Source organism: Callorhinus ursinus, unplaced genomic scaffold, assembly GCF_003265705.2.
Source record: "Callorhinus ursinus isolate GAN/ISIS: 27379988/994484 unplaced genomic scaffold, GSC_fseal_2.0 scaffold48, whole genome shotgun sequence".
Classification (NCBI taxonomy): domain Eukaryota; kingdom Metazoa; phylum Chordata; class Mammalia; order Carnivora; family Otariidae; genus Callorhinus; species Callorhinus ursinus.
Window position 1 is genome coordinate 10,997,368 of NW_027397110.1, and position 18,418 is coordinate 11,015,785.

Genomic DNA, 18,418 nt, shown 5'->3' on the forward strand with positions numbered 1-18,418 from the left:
GAGCAGCATCACTAAGCACCTGTGGTGTGCTCGATGACTGCCTCCTGGGCAAAGATCTCAGAGGTGTGGTCCCTGGACAGGGGTTCAGGAAAAGGGATGGGGGTGAGCAAGAATGGGAGTGAAGGGTGTTGTGGAAACAGGGGACAGAAGGGTTTGCATGCAAAAAACGAAAAGCATATTTGCAGGGTCCAAAGGAGATCTGAGAGGCAGCACTGGCGAGAGGGAGGGCAGGATGCCGCAAAAGAGGCGGACAGGGCTGGCTCAGGTGAAGACTTTGACCTTCATCCTGGGCTCTCTGGGCAGAAGGCAGTAACTATGGGGAATGGTTGTAGGGGACACATGGGGACGGTGGAGACCAGTTAAGAAGCACATTACAAGGAGGCGTCCAGGTAGCTTGGCTGAGGGTGGTACTGAGGAAGTGGAGAATAGTGGACAGATCCAAATGTCTTTAAGGAGCAGAATGGATGGAACTCGAATATGGAGGTCTGGGGAGTGTCAAGGGTAACTCCCAGCTTTCTGGCTAGTTTAACTGGGAAGACTCATTTATTCACCAATATTTTTCTTTAACTTCTAGTGAGTTAACATCCAATGCAATATTGGTTTCAGAAGTAGAATTCAGTGATTCATCACTTCCATACAACAGCCAGTGCTCATCACAAGTGCCCTCTGTAGTACCCATCACCCATCTAGCCCGTCCCCCACCCATCTCCCTCCATCAACCCTCAATTTGTCCTCTATCGTTAAGGGTCTCCTATGGTTTGTTTCCTTCTCTTCTTCCCCCTCTCATGTTCATCTGTTTTGTTTCTTAAATTCCACATGAGTGAAATCATATGGTATTTGTCTTTTCTCTGACTTATTTCACTTAGCATAATACTCTCTAGCTCCACGCACGTCATTGCAAAGGGCAAGATTTCATTCTTTTAATGGTTGAGTAATATTCCAGTGTGTGTGTGTGTGTGTGTGTGTGTGTGTGTGTGTGTGTACACACCAAATCTTTATTCATCAGTTGATGGACATTTGGGCTCTTTCCATAATTTGGCTATTGTTGATAATGCTGCTATAAACATTGGGGTGCATGTGCCCCTTCGAATCTGCAATTTTCTGTCCTTTGGGTAAATACCTAGTAGTGCAATTGCTGGATCACAGGGTAGTTCTATTTTTAACTTTTTAAGGCACCTCCATACTGTTCTCCAAAGTGGCTGCACCAGCTTGCGTTCCCATTAACAGTGCAAGAGGCTTCCCTTTTTCTCGCATCCTCGCCAACACCTGTTGTTTCGTATTCACAGATCTTTCTTGAGCATCTACCCTACATGCAGCTCTGTTCTAGGTCTAGGGTTACAGTGATGTACAGAAGAGGCAAGGAGCCCTGCCCTTGTGGCTCACTCTCTGGTGGGGAGAGATTCAGCAACAAAATAATTCAAATACATAGCATGCTGCTAGGACCAGCTACATAATTTGTGGGATCAAGGCCAAAATGAGCTTGCAGGGTCCCTTGTTGAAACAAGGTTATCTTATGAATTTATAGTCAGCAACACAGAGCACTAAGCCAAGTGCAGACCCCTCCTGGGCACAGGGTCTGTGTGACTGCACAGGGTCATGCACACCCACGAAGTGAGCCCTACATAATGCAGAGCCAAGTCCTAAGGAGAAAAATACAGCAAGGACATAGACTAGAGTGTTTCTGGGACAAGGAAGTTGCAGTTTTTTATAGAGTGGACAGGGAAGGCCTTAGTGGGAAGGTAATGTTTGAAAAACTACCTGAAGGAGATGACGGAATAGATCTAGGGAATAATAAATAAATAACAACTATCCAGGGAACGGTGTCTTCGGTAGATGAAACAGCTAGTGCAAAGGTCCCGGGGCAGGAGTGTGCCTGCTGTGTTGGGGGAACAGCAGGGAGGCCAGTGTGGCTGAAATGAAGTAAGCAAAGCAGAAGAGAGTGGACAATGAGACAAATAGGTATTGAGGTGAATGGGGGGCAGATCCAATCAGGCCTTAGAGGCCACTGTGAGGAGGTTAGCTTCGACTCTGAGTGAGGTGGGAGCCATTGGAGGGTTTTGAGCAGAAGAGTAACCTAACCTGACCTGTTTTAGCATCAGGACTCCAGATGCTGGGATGAGGGTTTAACGAAGGGAGGTGGGTGGTGATGGGGTAAAGGACAAGTACAGAAAGGAAAAGACAGGCCGGGAGGCTGTCACCAAGGTCCTGGCAGGAGTCGGCGGTGGCCTGGACCAGGGTGGTCAAGGGAGAATTCATGAGGGGCGGCCAGATCTGGGGCACATTCTGAAAGCAGAGCTGACAAGGTTTGCCGGCCAATCGCAAACAGGGTGTTAATTAGACAGAAGAGGCAAGGGGGACTCTGAGCTTTCAGGCCTGAGCACCTGAGAGGCCGGGAGCTGGGGAAGAACAGAGCGGGGGCCGGAGGGGGTCGGGAGCTCAGCCGAGGATATGCCCAGCTGGAGACACCGGAGGGGAAGATGTTGCATTGGAAGGCCCCCAGGTGAGGACGGCAAGAACAGGAAAGGCAAGAACCAAATCGCAGGGAGCTTCGTAGGTCGCAGGTTAGAATGTTTTCCTTGGCAAAATGGGAAATCACAGCAGAGTCTTAAGTACGATCTAACTTACTAATTTACGTTCAGAAGGCTGTGCTGACTGCTGGGGAAGAAGGGAGGGGAGGGCCCCTCAAAAACCTTTGCAGAGAGGATGGTGGTTAAGATCAGGAGGATGGGGTTGCAGGAAAGGACCAGATTTGGGGCAGGACTTGTGGATGGATGCGATGCACCTGGGATTGGGAGGGAGAAGAAGCAAGGATGATCCCCTGGGTTCTGCCGTGAGCCGATGGAGGGTGTGGACAGGCCATTTACCCAGATGGGAAGGGAACATTAAAATTTCCACTGGATAAGAAAATGTTGTTGGGTAAGGTGTTACTTGGGCAGGGAAGTGAATGGATGTTTGCCCCGGAGGCCTGGAAATGGAAGAGCGAAGAAGGTGATGGCAATGTGAGGCAGAAGGAACCACGTTCCCGGTGTGGACTCATTTGGGGCACTCTGAGCAAGGTTGTGCTGGAGCGGTGTAAATGGCGGACAGCAAGACAAGCTAGACATGCCAGTGGGAACCTCGTGAAGGGGGGATGCTTATTTCAGGTTACCCAGAAGCCTGGGTCTCCAGAACGTTTCCAAATCGATGGCTTCTGGGCTATTTATTTCACTGGTAAAGGATCATCATTGTACAATTGTGTGGTATTATTTTTTTTCTGTTGCTTGATTTGGAAATCATATGCTTTTTAATTGTTTACTTGCATTTGATTACGGGCCTCTCAGACACCTGCCATGTTGTGCTGGAATTCTTTTATAAAGGGCTGAACTTACACTGGGAAAAAAATAGCATCATTTCTCAGGTTGATACCGAGGACTTGCTGATAGTAGAGCGGGTGATGCTGTTACCTGGATGATGCACACCTTCTCAGCAGTTGGAAAACAGATGTTTGAGCATATACATTTCTCCTCTGGCTCCTGCTTTATTAGACAAAGATCTTAAATGTATCCTAGAGTTACTCATTCATTAAACAATTTTTTTTCTAAATCCTTACTTTGTCCCAGGGGATTCTAAGCTCTCAGAATAGAGTGGGGAGCAAACAGCAGAGCCAGTTCCTGCTCCCATGGAGCTTAGACATACACCCCCACCCCACCCCCAACACACACACCTACAAACTATCCTAAGTGTTGTGAAGGAAAAAGCACTGGGAGTCAGAAGAGTGTGCAAGCAAAGGTTTAACCTGCCTGGGGAGGCTGGGCTTTAAGGGATGACATGGTAATTAGGTGCAAGGTGAGCAAGAAAAGTGTTCCGGGCAGAGGCAAGAGCATGTGCAAAGGTCCCGAGGCACGGAAGCAAATTGAGATAATTAAGAACCAGGAAGGAAGGCAGAGTGGCTGCAGCAGAGACAGTGAAGCAAGACTTGGGGAAGGAGAAACAAAGACAAGATGTTTATTTTTATCCTAAAGCCAGGAGAGCCACGGAAGGGTCTTAAGAAACCCATAATCAAGGTGATAAGATTCGCATTTAAATGAGCCCGTTGGTGACAATGCAGATGAAGAGATAAGGAGGAGCAGGAACGATGGAGGGCAGACCTGTGAGGCCACTGCAGCTGTCCGGGTGAGCGGTGGTGGTGGTCAGGATTAGGATGGTCAGCAGGAAGGGAGAAAAGTGGAAGGATGTGAGAGGCAAATCAATGGGACTGAATGCAGTTAAGTAAGTGACAGCATCCCTAAGAATTTTAAATGAAGATCTGCCAGGATTATCTGACTTATTGATCATTTACAAAATGGCTAATCCACTAGGAACAAAAGCCATCCAGAGCTGTTGTGAGCTGACAGGCACTGGATGGTTTGAATGAAGTAGCATCATTACCTGCCCCCTGCCGTCCGACCACCACACCAACGGCTATCAGCAACTATAAAATAAGGGTCCCCACCCTCATGAAGTAAGCCCCAGCTCATTTATTCATTCTTTTCTTTATTGATTAGTGTGTGAGAAATCTCATGACATACAAGATATCAGGGGACCCCAGAGCAGCGACCATCAGTGCCTGCCGCTGGTAAGGGTGGGGGCAGGGGGAAGAAAGCAGAGGGGAGAGCTGATGAGAATTCCAAACCGAATAAAAGAGCATAAAAGTAGAACATCTGGATGGTGTGTGGTGGGGCTGGAGCTCAAAGTGCCTGCTTGAGGAATTAAGAAAATGGCCGTTAGTCCAGGTATGGGTTTTACACTTTATTCCTATAAAAGAGGCAATTACTTGCTCCATTTTACACACTAACATAGGCTTCTTAGATTTTATGGGATTTTTAAAAACCAGTATAACTGATTGCAAATCAATTTTCGTGAGGCTGCAGATAAAACTTGGCAAAGGAGCAGCTTAATGGCAGCAATGATAGCTTCTTATCTGATTCAGACTTCATCACCATTTACATGGCTCACAAACAAGGTCTTGCATGCTTCCTCTGTGTACCGCTAAATTTTCATTCTAGTCAACTTTTTTTTTTTTTTTTTTTTAGTATACCAAGATCGGTATCACTATCTCAAACTTGAGTTAGGAAAAAGATATATACAGTAGAGGAAGGTCGGTAGGCTTCATTGGTCAACCATACCCAGAAAATAGGTATTTCCCCATAAAATAGGGGAAAGTAGATAACGAAGAAAAAACAAATGCACACATAACCATGGAAGATATTTCTCAGATGGGAGCTTGCTATTAGTCATGTCACACAATTTTTTTTTTTTTTACGCAAAATCAAACCAAGCCAAGACTCGGAGGAGCCCGATACAAATTTTCAATTGTTGGAGTTTACATCTATCCCTAACTTCTTTTGCTTCTGCTTCAAAATTTTATTTCAACCTAATGTTGCTCAACCTTTAGCATAAATTAATGGGAGGAGTGTCCTATACAGAAATAACTGACTCTACGTGGGAAATTTTATGTAGAAATATGCACTGGGTCCTTCTGAGTTTGGATACACATGGTTGCTTTTCACAATGTTTCTTTTCACATTAGTTGCACTGTGCAGATAGGAATTGAATGAGGGGGAGGTACAAAGGCAAAAGAAGAAATGCTCCATGTACATTTCCCATTATGAGATTCCTGTAGCTCTAGAGATACGTCTCCATAAAGTGATTTGACATCCATAAATGCCAATTTACAAGGCATTTTCCACTGCCACCAAGGAAAAGAAAACCATATTCTCCCTCTCGCCCAGCCCAATAAGTAAACTCTGAAAACAATTACAAGCACATGTAATAATAATACAGCAACTTGCATTTCTATAGCAACTTTCACTAGAGAATTTCTCAGTGCTTTGCGAACAGTAATTAATTAGACCCCCTAACATCCCCGTGGGGAGCCCAGGGATGTGGGTATGTGCTGAACATCCCCAACACAGACTCACCGCCACCTCTGGGGTGGATGAACAGCTGTTGTTTAAAAACTGTAGAGCAAACAGAATTCAACATTTCAGAAAATTTGTTGGACTCAGAAGTCCAAGATGCAAAAGAAAACTGCGTCTGGTGCAGGCTTTTTGCCTTGTCATGTAAATGTGATAGAGATGAGAGTGAGACACTATTTTCTACATCACCCGCCGTCACTGCATCCCCTGGGGCTGGATTTATCCCATGGCACGAAGTTACTCCAGTGGTTTCATCATCCCAGAAATGACCCCATTACCAAACCATTTTGCTCTAAGAGATGAAACGGACTTTCTTAACACACACACATATAGGACTTATTATTCGTCAGGCACTTTTGAAAATGCTTAGTAACTTGTAACTCATTTGGCTCTCACAGCAACTCTTTTTGGGATTATTATTATTATTATTATTTTCATTTTTACTACTACCACCATTTTACAGGTGAGGAAATGAGGCACAGAAGGCATTAAGAAATTTGCCCAAGGTCCCTCAGCTACCGAGCTACTGAGCCAACACAGTCCGACTCCACAGTCCATGCTACAAGCTTTATTTACCCTATGCTACCTCTCAGGGTTGGTATCACCTGTAAATAAACTTGAACAGGTACAGACTGGTACGTTTTCTCAAGTTGGTCAGGCAGTTCGTCTCCTATTTCGAGGAGTGGTTTTGTTTTGTTTTGTTTTGTTTTGTTTTGTTTTTTTCCACTCAACGTGGTTACCAGGAGTAGTGACTCAAAGGCAAGCAGTCAATCTGAAAATCTGAAAAGAGCCACTTGCTTCAGCACCATGGAGGGCGCCTCCCACCTGCTTTCCCCAGCACTGCAGCACCCCTTCCAGAACTATGAGGCTCCATTATAAGGAGGGGAGCCTGAGAATAGGCAAAGCCAAGCTAACAGGGGGGATCAGTTGTTGTTTTTTTTTAAAGATTTTATTTATTTATTTGACAGAGAAACAGAGACAGAGAGAGAGGGAACACAAACAGGGGGGATTGGTAGAGGGAGAAGCAGACTCCCCACTGAGAAAGGAGCCCAATGGGATCATGACCTGAGCCGAAGGCAGACATTTAACAACTGATCCACCTAGGCGCCCCTTGGGGGGGGTGCTTGTTTTTTACTTATTTCTGCCTTTATGCCAACAAGAAATGGGTACAAGACTACCAGGCTAGTTTAGCCCAGGGCCATCTGAAGCCTGAGACCTAACACCTCTGGTTTTCCCATTCCTGGGATGTCTTGGGTCTGGAAGCTGATGAATTAAGTACTTAATATCATTTCCCCACTTCATGTGGATGTGCCTCTCCCTTCATTTTCCTCCCAGATCTCTGGCAGGAGACCATCTCCCAGGGCAATTAGGCTTTTGCCCAAGGACCATTCATGTACTTTCTTAGTTTGCCCTGGGGGAGAGACACTGAAGCAGTTGACCCTTGAATAACATGGTTTGAACTGTGTGGGTCCACTTACATGTAAGATTTTTTTATATCAACACAGTACAGTACTGTAAATGTATTTTCTCTTCCTTAGGACTTTCTTAACATTTTCTTTTCTGTATCTTACATTATTGTAAGAATACAGTATAGAATACATATAGCCTACAAATTGTGTTAATCAGCTGCTTATGTTATCAGTAAGGCTTCCAGTAAACAGTAGACTATTAGTAATTGAGTTTTGGGGGAGTCAAAAGTTATATTCGGATTTTTGACTGCGCAGTTCAAGGGTCAACTGTATCTGGTTAAGAATACTGGCTTTGTATTTAGACTGCCTGAAAATTCACTTCAGCTCTGCCACTTCCCAGATGTGACCTTGGAAAATGCACACAACCTTTTTAAAGACCCAGTTTTTCCATCTGTAAAGTGGGGTTAACAATGGTCGCTGAGTCATAAGATTGTTCTAAGGCTTATTAGATAAGGTCGTATGATCAGATAACAGATTTTGTTATAACAGGAAATAGGGAAAGCAGTGATATCCCTTTCTGAACAATGAGACTCATGTGACTGATACACTTTCCCTCTCTACCTTGGCCGTCAGGGAGCCCCAGGCCAAAGTTCTCACTTAGCATTTGGCGGCTCTAGAGGACCCTATGGATTGCCTCGTGGTATTTCTTTTCTTCTCCTCTGGTGTTGACATATTCTTTGATCCTGATTTTTGTGTGTACGTAATTTTATCGTCTGTGTTATTTCAGGTCACTGCATAAGATGGATAGACAGATGGATCATTAGAATATAAGCCCCAAGTGAGCAAAGAGTTTTGTCTGGTTTGTTTGTTGCTATACCTACAAAAGCCCAGGACGGTACACGGCAGTCACATCTGCCCATAACTGACGCTTAGAATAATCCCTTTCCATGGAGATACTACAATCACTAACCCAGTAGCTTTGCCCTGGTGCTGAGTTAGCTGGCTGCTACAACTTCACTAATTATCTCTAATTCCAAGAGTCCTTGCCAGGCAGACGAGCTGCAGGAGCTGTTTCGGTGACGATGCTGTTTACAGCACAGTCTGTCTTTCCCAAGTTGTCTAAGGACAGATAATGAGGAAGCAGGATGGGAGGCTAGTCAGGGAAATTCCTCTTTATCAGGATAAACTACTCTTGGGATCTCAGCTGGTGCAGACCCCCCTTCCCTAAAACGCTAGCAAGGTTTTACCGATGGGATAGCAATAAGAGTAGTAAAATTAGTTGCAAAAACATGCCCTTCTGACTCAGAGACCTAGAGTGTGGGCGGAGTGGGGCGGTCTCCTGTGCTGGGGAGATCCCCTGGGAAGAGCTGGATTCTTCCCTGTGACACAGCCAAAGTCTTCCGTGCTGCTGCTATTTGTGACAGATTATTAGGCGATATGAGTGCACCAGGGAGGGTGGGAGTGGGGGCCGCGACTTGGCCGAATCAGATCACAGCAGCCAACACCACCTCCAAACCCTCATCAGCCAAATTCAACTACAATTCAACATACATTTCCTGAGTGCTTACTATGTGCCAGGGCCAGGGAATTGCTGGATGCTGCAGATTTCCAGGCATTTGGCTGTAAGAAAACAGCAAAAATTGGAAAAGATGCTCACACGTCTACCTCTCTCCTCCACTTTCTCCCCTCGGTCTGTCGGCCTTGCTCTTCAGATTTTAACACCCTCCCAAGTAGGAATCAGCTTCCCTTCTGGTTTTTGGAAGGCATCCAGCCTGCTCTCTTCTCTCTCTCTGCAGGGCATCGTGCACACAGCAATTCCAAGCAGGCAGGGAGCGCTTTTCTTTCTCCCACTTCAGGAAATCTTCCGGCTCTGGTCTTGTTATAAGAATCACGCATTTGAAGTCTCCCTGGGAATAAACACACGTTTCTGATAACTCTAAAGATTAAGCCAATGAAATAAAAATTCATTTCTGAGACATAAACTGTAAATGACCGGGATTTTCCACGGAAATATTGACACTTTGGTGGAGGCACGGCAGCCCTCAAGTTGACAGTAATTTGCTGCAACGTGCCAGGCAGTCCTGAAGTCGTTCAATAGACAAGACATCATCAAATACCACATCTGAATTCTGTTCATATTATTAGAATGAAAAGGGTAATTCAATTCAATTGCCTGGAGAATCGTGGAACACAGGCATAAACAGAACTGGCCAGAGGCAAAACTGCTTAGTGGAGTGTGTCTACAGGGCCCTTGGCTTGCCTGCCTTCACCTCCCTCCCCAGCCCGGTCCGGTCCTCCCCTTTGCAAGAACCCCGTGTGAATTGAAATCAACGTGTTGCCCCTCCCAAGGGTATTTGCTTTTTAAATGTCCTTTCTAGTTTGATAATGAAGGGATTAAAAACTCACATTTATCAAACACCTACAATGGGCCAGGCCCATTTTCACAAACAATGTTAACCCTTGGGCACACTGCACTTATTCACCCAAAAAACGACTATCTATACTGAGCCAGGCGCTGTTCAGGGTGCCCGAGATCCAGCAGAGATCAAAGAGTCAGATCCTCCCCTCTGGGCAGCCTGATGAGAGGAAGGAAGCAGTAAAGGAACAGATGCATAAACGTTTGTCAGGCCCTGATAAGTGCTGTGCAGAAAGATCCAGCAGGATAAGGGGAGAGGGAGCACCCCAAAGGGAATGCTGTGAGAGAGACGGTGGCCGGTGTACAGGGACTCCTCCTCAGAGCAGGTGACAGTTGGGCAGAACAAATGAGAATGAGCCATGTCCCTATCTGGGGGAAACGCATTCCAGGCTGAGGCGCCAAGGGAACCACAAGAGCAAAGGCCCTGTGTGTTCCAAGAAAGGGGCACATGGGAAGGAGCGGAGGGAATAGAGACAGGAAGTGCTTCTAGGCCAGGACTTTAGGGATTCAGGGATACTGGAAGCCATCAGAGGGTCTAAGGAAAGGAGCAACAGTCCACATTCATTGACTTCGGTTCTCAGAAGCTTGCGCTGGTTGGTGGGTGGAGTGCAGCCTATATGGGAACCAACATGGACACTGAGGCCCTTCAGGAGACGGCTGCCGTAACCAGTACCCAAGGCCGCCTGGACAGGAGTGAAAGGCGGGGGGGGGGGATGCTGCTGAAAGGTCAGACCCCGCCCTCTCCCATGGAGAGGATGCCCTATCCAGCAAGTGAGCAAAGAGAAGGGGTAGATAACCCCCCATGGCCAGGTGGGTAGGGAACAGCCAAACGGAGTCCCGCAGGCTGCCCAGCGCAGAGGCCTGGCTCTCTCAACTCTGCCACGAGCTTCTTGGTTGCCACACGATGAAAGGCAGTGGCGAAGGAACTGTAGTCCTCAGAGCAGAAAGAGGGGCTTGGGGAGGGTGGGGATTTTTCTGGGCCCTTGCTTGGGCAGGGCTCCACCAAGGTCTAATGATAAGTGTCAACAGGCCTCGAGCCGTTACTGTGCACACAGCAGCGTTCTAAGGGCTTCCCACTTGTTGGTGCAACCATTCCCCACAACAGCTGCCATGAGGGGGCTACCATTATCGTTCCCATTTTACAGATCGGGAAACGGAGGCTCAGCTGTGGGAACCAGTCCAAGGTGACAGAGCTGGGATGTGGATCCCCGCAGGGAGGTTCCTGGAGCCCCCACCCTTCAGCACCACACTATTTCTTCCTTGAAGAGATGTTTACTTTTTGGTACTTTTCTACTGAATTTTGGGCTTGGAGACTTAAGTTCACATGACTGATACATGTTGAAACTGACCCCCATTGACATGACCTCGGATGTAGTAGAGAGTCTCCAGCAGGGCCCCTCCTCAAGGGTGCTGCCAGGGGCTTCCCGCCCAGGATGGAAGGCAGATGAGGTGGCCTCGGGGTCCCCACCCATCTCCAAGTGGTTGCTAAGCCTCATATCCCTGGCTTGTCCATCCTGGGCACAAGTCTCCCAGATGTTGGGAGAAGAGAGCAGTGATTAATAGAACCAAAGCTGTCAGCTCCTAATTCCATTTGATGGATGACAGGGATGCCTCCAATCCTCCATTCTTCCCAGTTTTGAGAGGAAAGGGAAAAGAGAGGTACAAGCTTAGAGCAGGGGGCGGGGAACAGGATGGGAACAGGAATGAGAGTGGAGGAGGCGGGGTGCATGTGGGGTTTCCAAAGACAGACTGAACTATTCTGAGAAGAGAAGGGGTGTGTGCCCCCCAAGGAGAGAGAAATGGGGAAATGCTGATTCTCAAAACGCCATAATCCAGATCCCCCCAGAAGTCCCTCTTTGTTTAGCGCATAAAAAGCCCCCTCCTCCATCCACCTTGCCTCCAAGGCACTTAATCCTGTATTCAAGCCTCTCTACTTCCCCTCCCCCACCCAGGTAGAGGACCTACCTCTCCTTTTATGCCCCACCCAGCTAATAATAAACATGACATCTTCTCTTTGTTGAGCTTTGCTTTTATACACTTCATCTCATTCATTTTAGCATCAGAATAGCCCTGCAAGATGAGTCTGCTTATCTCCATTTCACAGAGGAGTGGCTCAGAGAAGTGAAGTGACTTGCCCAAGGTCACACACTGAGTGGCTGGAAGATCAGTGACCCAAACTTGACTCAGAAGCTCAGGCTTTGTCTCCGCCTCACCCGACCCTGCCCCCAAGTTACTGAGTTACTGGAGGCCTGGCAACTCTTCTCATTCAGTTTTGCATCCTCAGCACCCAGTTGGTACTTTGTAAAAATTAATGGAAAGGACACACGGCTGAATAAACAAGATGAGAAATGCCTTAGAATGAACTGGCTTCGATAAACACGCTCACTTGCATTTACGTTGTCAGAGACAATGCCAACAGTTTTTGAGAACCATTTCTTTTTAAGACTTTATTTGAGAGAGAGCAAGAGTGACAGAGCACAAGCAGGGGGGGCAGGAGAGGGAGAAGCAGCCTCCCCCCCCCCGAGCAGGGAGCCCGATGCGGGGTGAGAACCGTTTATTCATTCAACAAATAAAACACATGCTCAGTGGAAACGCACCGAGTGCCGGGCTGTGTGTTTGACGCAGGGAGGTTGTGGGCAACAGTCCTGGTCCCTAACCTTGAAAAGCTCATAAAATAGAGGCGAGAAAGACCAAGACCAAAGCAAACAGCCAGCAATGTCACGGAAGAAAAAATAGTTGCAAATAATTAACAAGCAGTGAAGGGAGAGCAGGGACACTAAGGAGAGGGCGTCGGTGGACAGGAACGTTTTCTGGGGAAGACACGTTCAAGGTTGAGTAGAAGTCACCCAGGAAAAAGTCAGGGAAGCATTTCCGGCAGAAGGAATGACATACGTGAGAGCCCCAAGGCAGGACTAAGAGCGTAGAGCCCTCCAGAAAGTACAGGAAGACTACGCGGGTAGAACCAAGAGTCGGAAGATGGAAGGAGACAGAGCAAAAGACACAGGAGGCCCTTGCAGGCCTCGTGAAGTATTTTGGATTCTAGCCTCGTGGCAAAGGCAACCCTGTGAGGGGTGCAAAGCACAGAAGTGCCCTCCTGAAATCCGTTCCTGCTCTGGGGGCAATGAGGAGCAGCGGGCAAAGGGGCAGAGAGGCTGGCTGGGAGGCTGAAGTCATGCAAACAAGAGCCACACGGGCCAGGGGTGGTAGGGAAGTGGAGGCGTTTTAGATCTCATTTGGAGACAGGAAACGAAGCCACGAAAACAAGGCTGACCTAACTCGGCCATGTCCACAAATGCGCCCAGGATGGCGGGAGGGCAGAGTGGGCTTGAAAACAGACAAGATTCTAACCCACCCTCTATGTCTGATGGCTGTGTGGCTTCAGGCAGGCCATGAAGCCTGTCGGAGCCTCCGGCCTCCCAGGAAAGTTGTCACTGAGACAATGCATGCAACTGTGTGGGGCATGGTGACCTTCCCCCTTTGCCACCCCCAGAGACCCGTGGCCTGACTTCCCAACTGCCCCCCTGAATACTGGGCTCTCCTAGTCTCGGGAAACAGTTTTAAAGACAGAATGAATCCCCCATATACTCCATGCTAAAGGGCAAGTGCAGAACGGCCTTGCAACAGCCTGCCAACCTCATGCCACTGATAGTTGTCATGGCCACAGAGGCTCATCACTTTAGCAGTAACTCAATTACCAGTCCCCGGGCACCTTCCGGCACAAAGTCGCTCCCATGGGTCCCCACTGTTTTCCCGCGATGCCAGGACACAAGTCAATGCCTTGGCCCTAATGAGAGCTTTTCAACACCTGACAGTAGCCACTGAGTATGTGCTAAGTGCAGCCGCAAGGCCACCCAGGCTGCCTCCCAAGCCAGGGGTCCTGGCCAGCCGGCAGGTGCAATGCGGGCTCTGGCACTGGGGGCTCACACAGCAGATGTGAGCCTTCAAAGCCGGGCCAATTATGATGTTAACGCCCCAGACATTAATCCCTGGGCCCCTGCCAGCCAGGACCTGCTCTGCTCTCTGGCTTAATAACACAAGTCCTCTGGGGGAATCAAGGAAGGGTCTTGGGAAAGTCGCACTTTCCAACTGCTCAGATTCAAAGCCCGACTTCTCCTCTGCGCCACATCCAAGGCCTGAAGACGCCCAGGTATTTTAGCAGCGGGAAGGCCAGCCCCAGTCACCACAGGGCAGTCAGCAAGGACTGGTATTGCAACTGAGACCCAGAAAATTAAACGTCTTCCTCAAGGAAATAAAACACATTTGCGGGAGTTCCCTGAATACAAATACAGATTTGCTCTCCTGATCTCCAGATTTCTGAAATGTGTGAAATAAATGGTAAGCTCCCAGACAGCAGGGGAAAGAGCACAGTGTCTGGCACCTGGTGAAGATCTGGGGCACGAAGGACTAACCCGGATTCAAATTCAGTGTCAGAACTATGCTCCAGGTTTTACACTCATTTGTGTACAGTATCTACTCTGCATTAGCAGGGACAAATGTTTTTTAACACCTGACTCCTCACCATCCAGAAGGCCCCTGTGCCATCTTTGCTTTTGTCCAGTCTGTGTGTAAGCTACAAAGCAGGTGCCAAAGGAACGTGACCTCGATGCAGACCCGTGGAGGGCTTCCTTGAGGCGACTGAGCCCAGGGGATCCGGAGGCTATGCAGACGTGAGCCTCACAATGGTGTGTTTGGAGGTGGGGGAGCGGGTTTGGAAAGTGCGTCTGGAGCAGAGAGAACAGCCGAGCAGTGACCTGTGGCTGGATGGTGGGGAGGGAGGTGGACAGGAATAGCAGGGGGCCCCTCGGTGGCTCAGTTGGTGAAGTGACTGCCTTCGGCTCAGGTCACGATCCCGGAGTCCCGGGATCGAGTCCCGCATCGGGCTCCCTGCTCGGCGGGGAGTCTGCTTCTCCCTCTGACCCTCTCTCTCACTCTCTAAATAAATAAATAAAATCTTAAAAAAAAAAAAAAAAAAGGAATAGCAGGACAAGAACGGGGAGAAACGGGCAAAGCTCAGACAAGTCGGTGCCAGGGGAAGGAGTTGGGTCTTTGTTCTAGAAGCATCGGGGAAGTCACTGAGGAGTTGCAGGGTGAGGAACAGCAGGGGCGAAATGCTCAGACATGATGCGGAACAGACTGGAGAGGCGCCGAGACTGCCTGCGGGGGGGCAGGGTGGGACACTGAGCCATGGTCCAGGTGCAAGGAAAGGAGAGCTTAGCCCAAGGAGGCAGCGGCAGAGATAGAGAAGGTGATGGCTTTAAAAGAGATTTCTAGAATACTGACTCTCACAGTTGGAGCTGCAAGGCAAGAGATGCCAAAGGAGGGGTCTGGTGGAGGGGTGGGGACAGGGTGTGACTCAAGCTTTGGTTGGGGACACCGAGTCTGCGATGTCTTGAAGACACCCCGTAGGTAGCTGGAGATTCGGGAGCGGAGTTTGGAGCAGTCAGGGCCAAAGTCACAGATGAAGGAGGCCATCCGTGCAGGCGGTAACGTACACCGCACACTCCGATGGAGTCTCACAGGGACAGAGCACATCAAAAGGATGCACCTGATCTCCCTAAGCCTTCTCCCACTATTGGATATTTGGGTCGTTTCTGATCATTTGACATTTTAAGTGTCCCAGTAATGAGCATCCTTGTCCTAATTTACAGCTTTCCCATATTCTAGGTTACTTCTCTAATAGCCTATCTTGCTAACGTGGTTGGCAATGCATAACTATTAAGAGTATAAATATATCATGTGTCCAAAATGAAACAGAAACCTTTTAGTTGAACACTATCTGTGGTGGCCTGTGTAACATTATAATCTCTGCTGGTACCTGCTGATTTATTAAATCTTCCCTAACTAGCCCAACCAAAGGGAACTTCTTCCTCTGAATTCTAATGGCTAATCCTAGAGACACTCCCTTCTTGTCCTTCAGAGGCCTGATATTTTAGGATCTGTGGAAGTCCCCCTTATCTGTGGGGACACATTCCAAGACCCCCAGGGTATCCCCAAAACCACAGACAGTACCGAACCCTCTATATACTATGTTTTTTCCCAGACCTACATAACTATGATGAAGTTAATTTATAAATCAGGCACAGTAAGGGGTGCCTGGCTGGCTCTGTCAGAAGATCTTGTGACTCTCAATCTCGAGGTCGTGAGTTCAAGCCCCACACTGGGCACAGAGATTGCTTAAAATAAATATGGAAATAAAATCTTTTTAAAGAAAAATTAAATAAATAAGTTAGGCATCAGGCTGTGTGCTCAGCACAGAATCTGCTTGAGATTCTCTCTCTCCTCCCTCTGCCCCTCCCCCTAGCTCGCTCACATGCTCTCTCTTAAAAAAAAAAAAAAAAAAAGCCTACTTGATGACATGAAGTACGGTGAAGGACGTAGGCGTTGTGGCACCACGTGAGGCTATCTGTGACCTCCAGACGATATGTCAGGAGGACCATATGCTTCCAGCCCGAAGTTGCTGGAGGGTCACTGAAACCACAGAAGGCAAAACCATGCATAAGGGGAGACTACTATAGATATATGTGAAGGGTCATGGTTTTCCCCATTATCCGTACCAAGAACTCGAGAGCTGGGACAATGTTTTATACTTCTTGATCGCCCTTGACATGTAATGACTATTCTAGATTAACTAGCTAGGCAAGAGGATCATAAGAATTAGTATCTATTAATCCCTTGCTGCACACTGAGACCTGTTCTGGGAGCTTCAAACACAAAATATATTTCAGCTCTCCAAAAAAAGGTTTATCCTCCTTTTACAAAGGTATGAGGGTAGTGGTATCTGATATCACAACTGAACCCCAAAGTCCCAGGGGCTTAATACCCAGGATTTCCTTGCTGACATTTGTTTCTCACTCACTCGAAGTCCCAAACAGGCAGCTCTCCTAGAAGCACTGATTCAGGGACCTATGCCCTCTGATCTTGTGGCTTCACCATCCCTGGCACGTGGCTTCTGAAGGCGCCAGGGTCCTCTGACCGTGGGCTTCACTTGCAAGGGGCCCACATCACATTCATCACATTCCTCAGGGCAGAACTCAGTCACGCGGTCATACCCAAGTGCAAGGAAGGCTGAGGATGACATTCGGGCTGAGTGCTGGACTGCAGGGAAAATAGACTGGGTGGTTCATCGTTGTCTTTGCCCTGTGACAGGAGAAACCAAAGCCCAGAGATGTTAAGGAACTTTCCTGACGTTACACAGCAGAGCTAGGATTCATACTCTGTAGAACTCCCCAGTCCGCGCTTTCTCCACTACACCCTACTGACTGACAGCCGACATCGAGGTGCTGTCCTTCTGGGGCCTCTGAGATGCACCTACTTGAATCACCTTGCCAATTGTTCAATTTCACTTGTGACCTAACTTCAAACTGCGTTGAGAGTGGCAGATTCACCCTAAAACCAAGTTTGAGATGTATTTTGCAGATGCAGCTTGTTTCTTCCAAATATGCTCCCAGTGCCCTCCTTCAAGAAGTCAATCAATTTGCTGACATGTCCTCACATTAGGTAGGCATATTCCTGTTCTAAAGTCTAGGCCTCATAAACTTGACATATTCAGATGCTATGGCTTTTATCATGAGTAAATTAAAGCTCTTAAAATGTCAGAATGTTTCTGTCTCATTTGACATTTTCACCATAGGTCAAACTGCCTCCAAAACAGATGTGTCTAAATGGCTGCCTAACCATATCGCTCAGGATGGCTTTTTAGGAAGCGCAGGACGCCCAGCAGTGTGTGGACCTGAGGCCCCTGAACATCAGTAATTCTGTCTGGATCTGTTCCCATGTAAGCAATTTACAGAGCATCCACTGGACTTGGAAAACCAAGAGGGACCTCGGGAGGTCATTGGCACTCCCTCTTTGCATGCATATACCATAGAATCTTAAAGTTGAGAAAAACAATGATGTCAGTAATAACAATAGCAATGACCTTCAATAAATGTGTTCATTCAACAAAAATTTATTGAGAGCCCATGTTGTGCCAAACACGGTTACAGAAGCTGGAGATTCTGTGCATAAAGCAAGATCCCTGACCTCATGGAGGTGACATTCTAATGGGGGAAATGCATGAATAAATATATAATGCGTTGAGCGGTGCGGAGCGCCATGACAGCAGGTTCAGGAGGGAGGATGTAGCCTGATGGTAGGTTATCCAGAGTGCTGGGGAGGGTTTCTCTGAAATGGTGACATTGGAACAAAGACCTGAGAGAAGAGAGGTAGTGAGCTGCTGGGGAGAGGAGATAGCAAGTGAAGAGGTTTGAATGGACAGTATGCACGGCATTTTCCAGAAACAGCAAGGAGATCGGGGGAGCCTGGGGGTGGTGGTAGGAGGCCACAGAGGAGCCTGGGAGGAGCAGATTGGGCAGACCCTGATGGCCCATGGTAAGGGCATTGGGCTTTCTGCTTGGACTGAGAGGAGGGGTACTTGAGGGGGGAGTGTAGCTAGAGGAGGGGGCTTGAGGATCAAGTCCCAGGGCACTCCATCTCTTCGGGTCTACAAGATAAGGAGGAGACAGCAGAGGCAGAAAGGAGTGGCGGGGGGGGCAGGGAGAACTAAGCCTGGGGTGAAGGAAGACAAACGAGGAAATACAAGGAGAGTGATGGGCCAGTTCAAATGCCACTTTTACTGGTTGAGCAAGCTGAGGACAGAGAACTAACCATCAGATCTG

The 18,418-nt window shown here is 48.0% G+C and overlaps 1 protein-coding gene and 1 long non-coding RNA gene across 2 annotated transcripts in view; one reads left to right on the forward strand and one right to left on the reverse strand.

The window, feature by feature from the left end:
* CACNG2 (calcium voltage-gated channel auxiliary subunit gamma 2) overlaps positions 1–18,418 on the forward strand; it is a 112,855-nt gene that overhangs the window by 43,556 nt on the left and 50,881 nt on the right. The window lies entirely within an intron of this gene.
* Positions 8,911–18,418, reverse strand: part of LOC141370875 (uncharacterized) — a 34,213-nt gene continuing 24,705 nt past the window's right edge. The window contains exon 3 of the long non-coding RNA XR_012375345.1: positions 8,911–9,252. This is a non-coding gene — a long non-coding RNA (uncharacterized lncRNA). The remainder of the gene's footprint in view (positions 9,253–18,418) is intronic.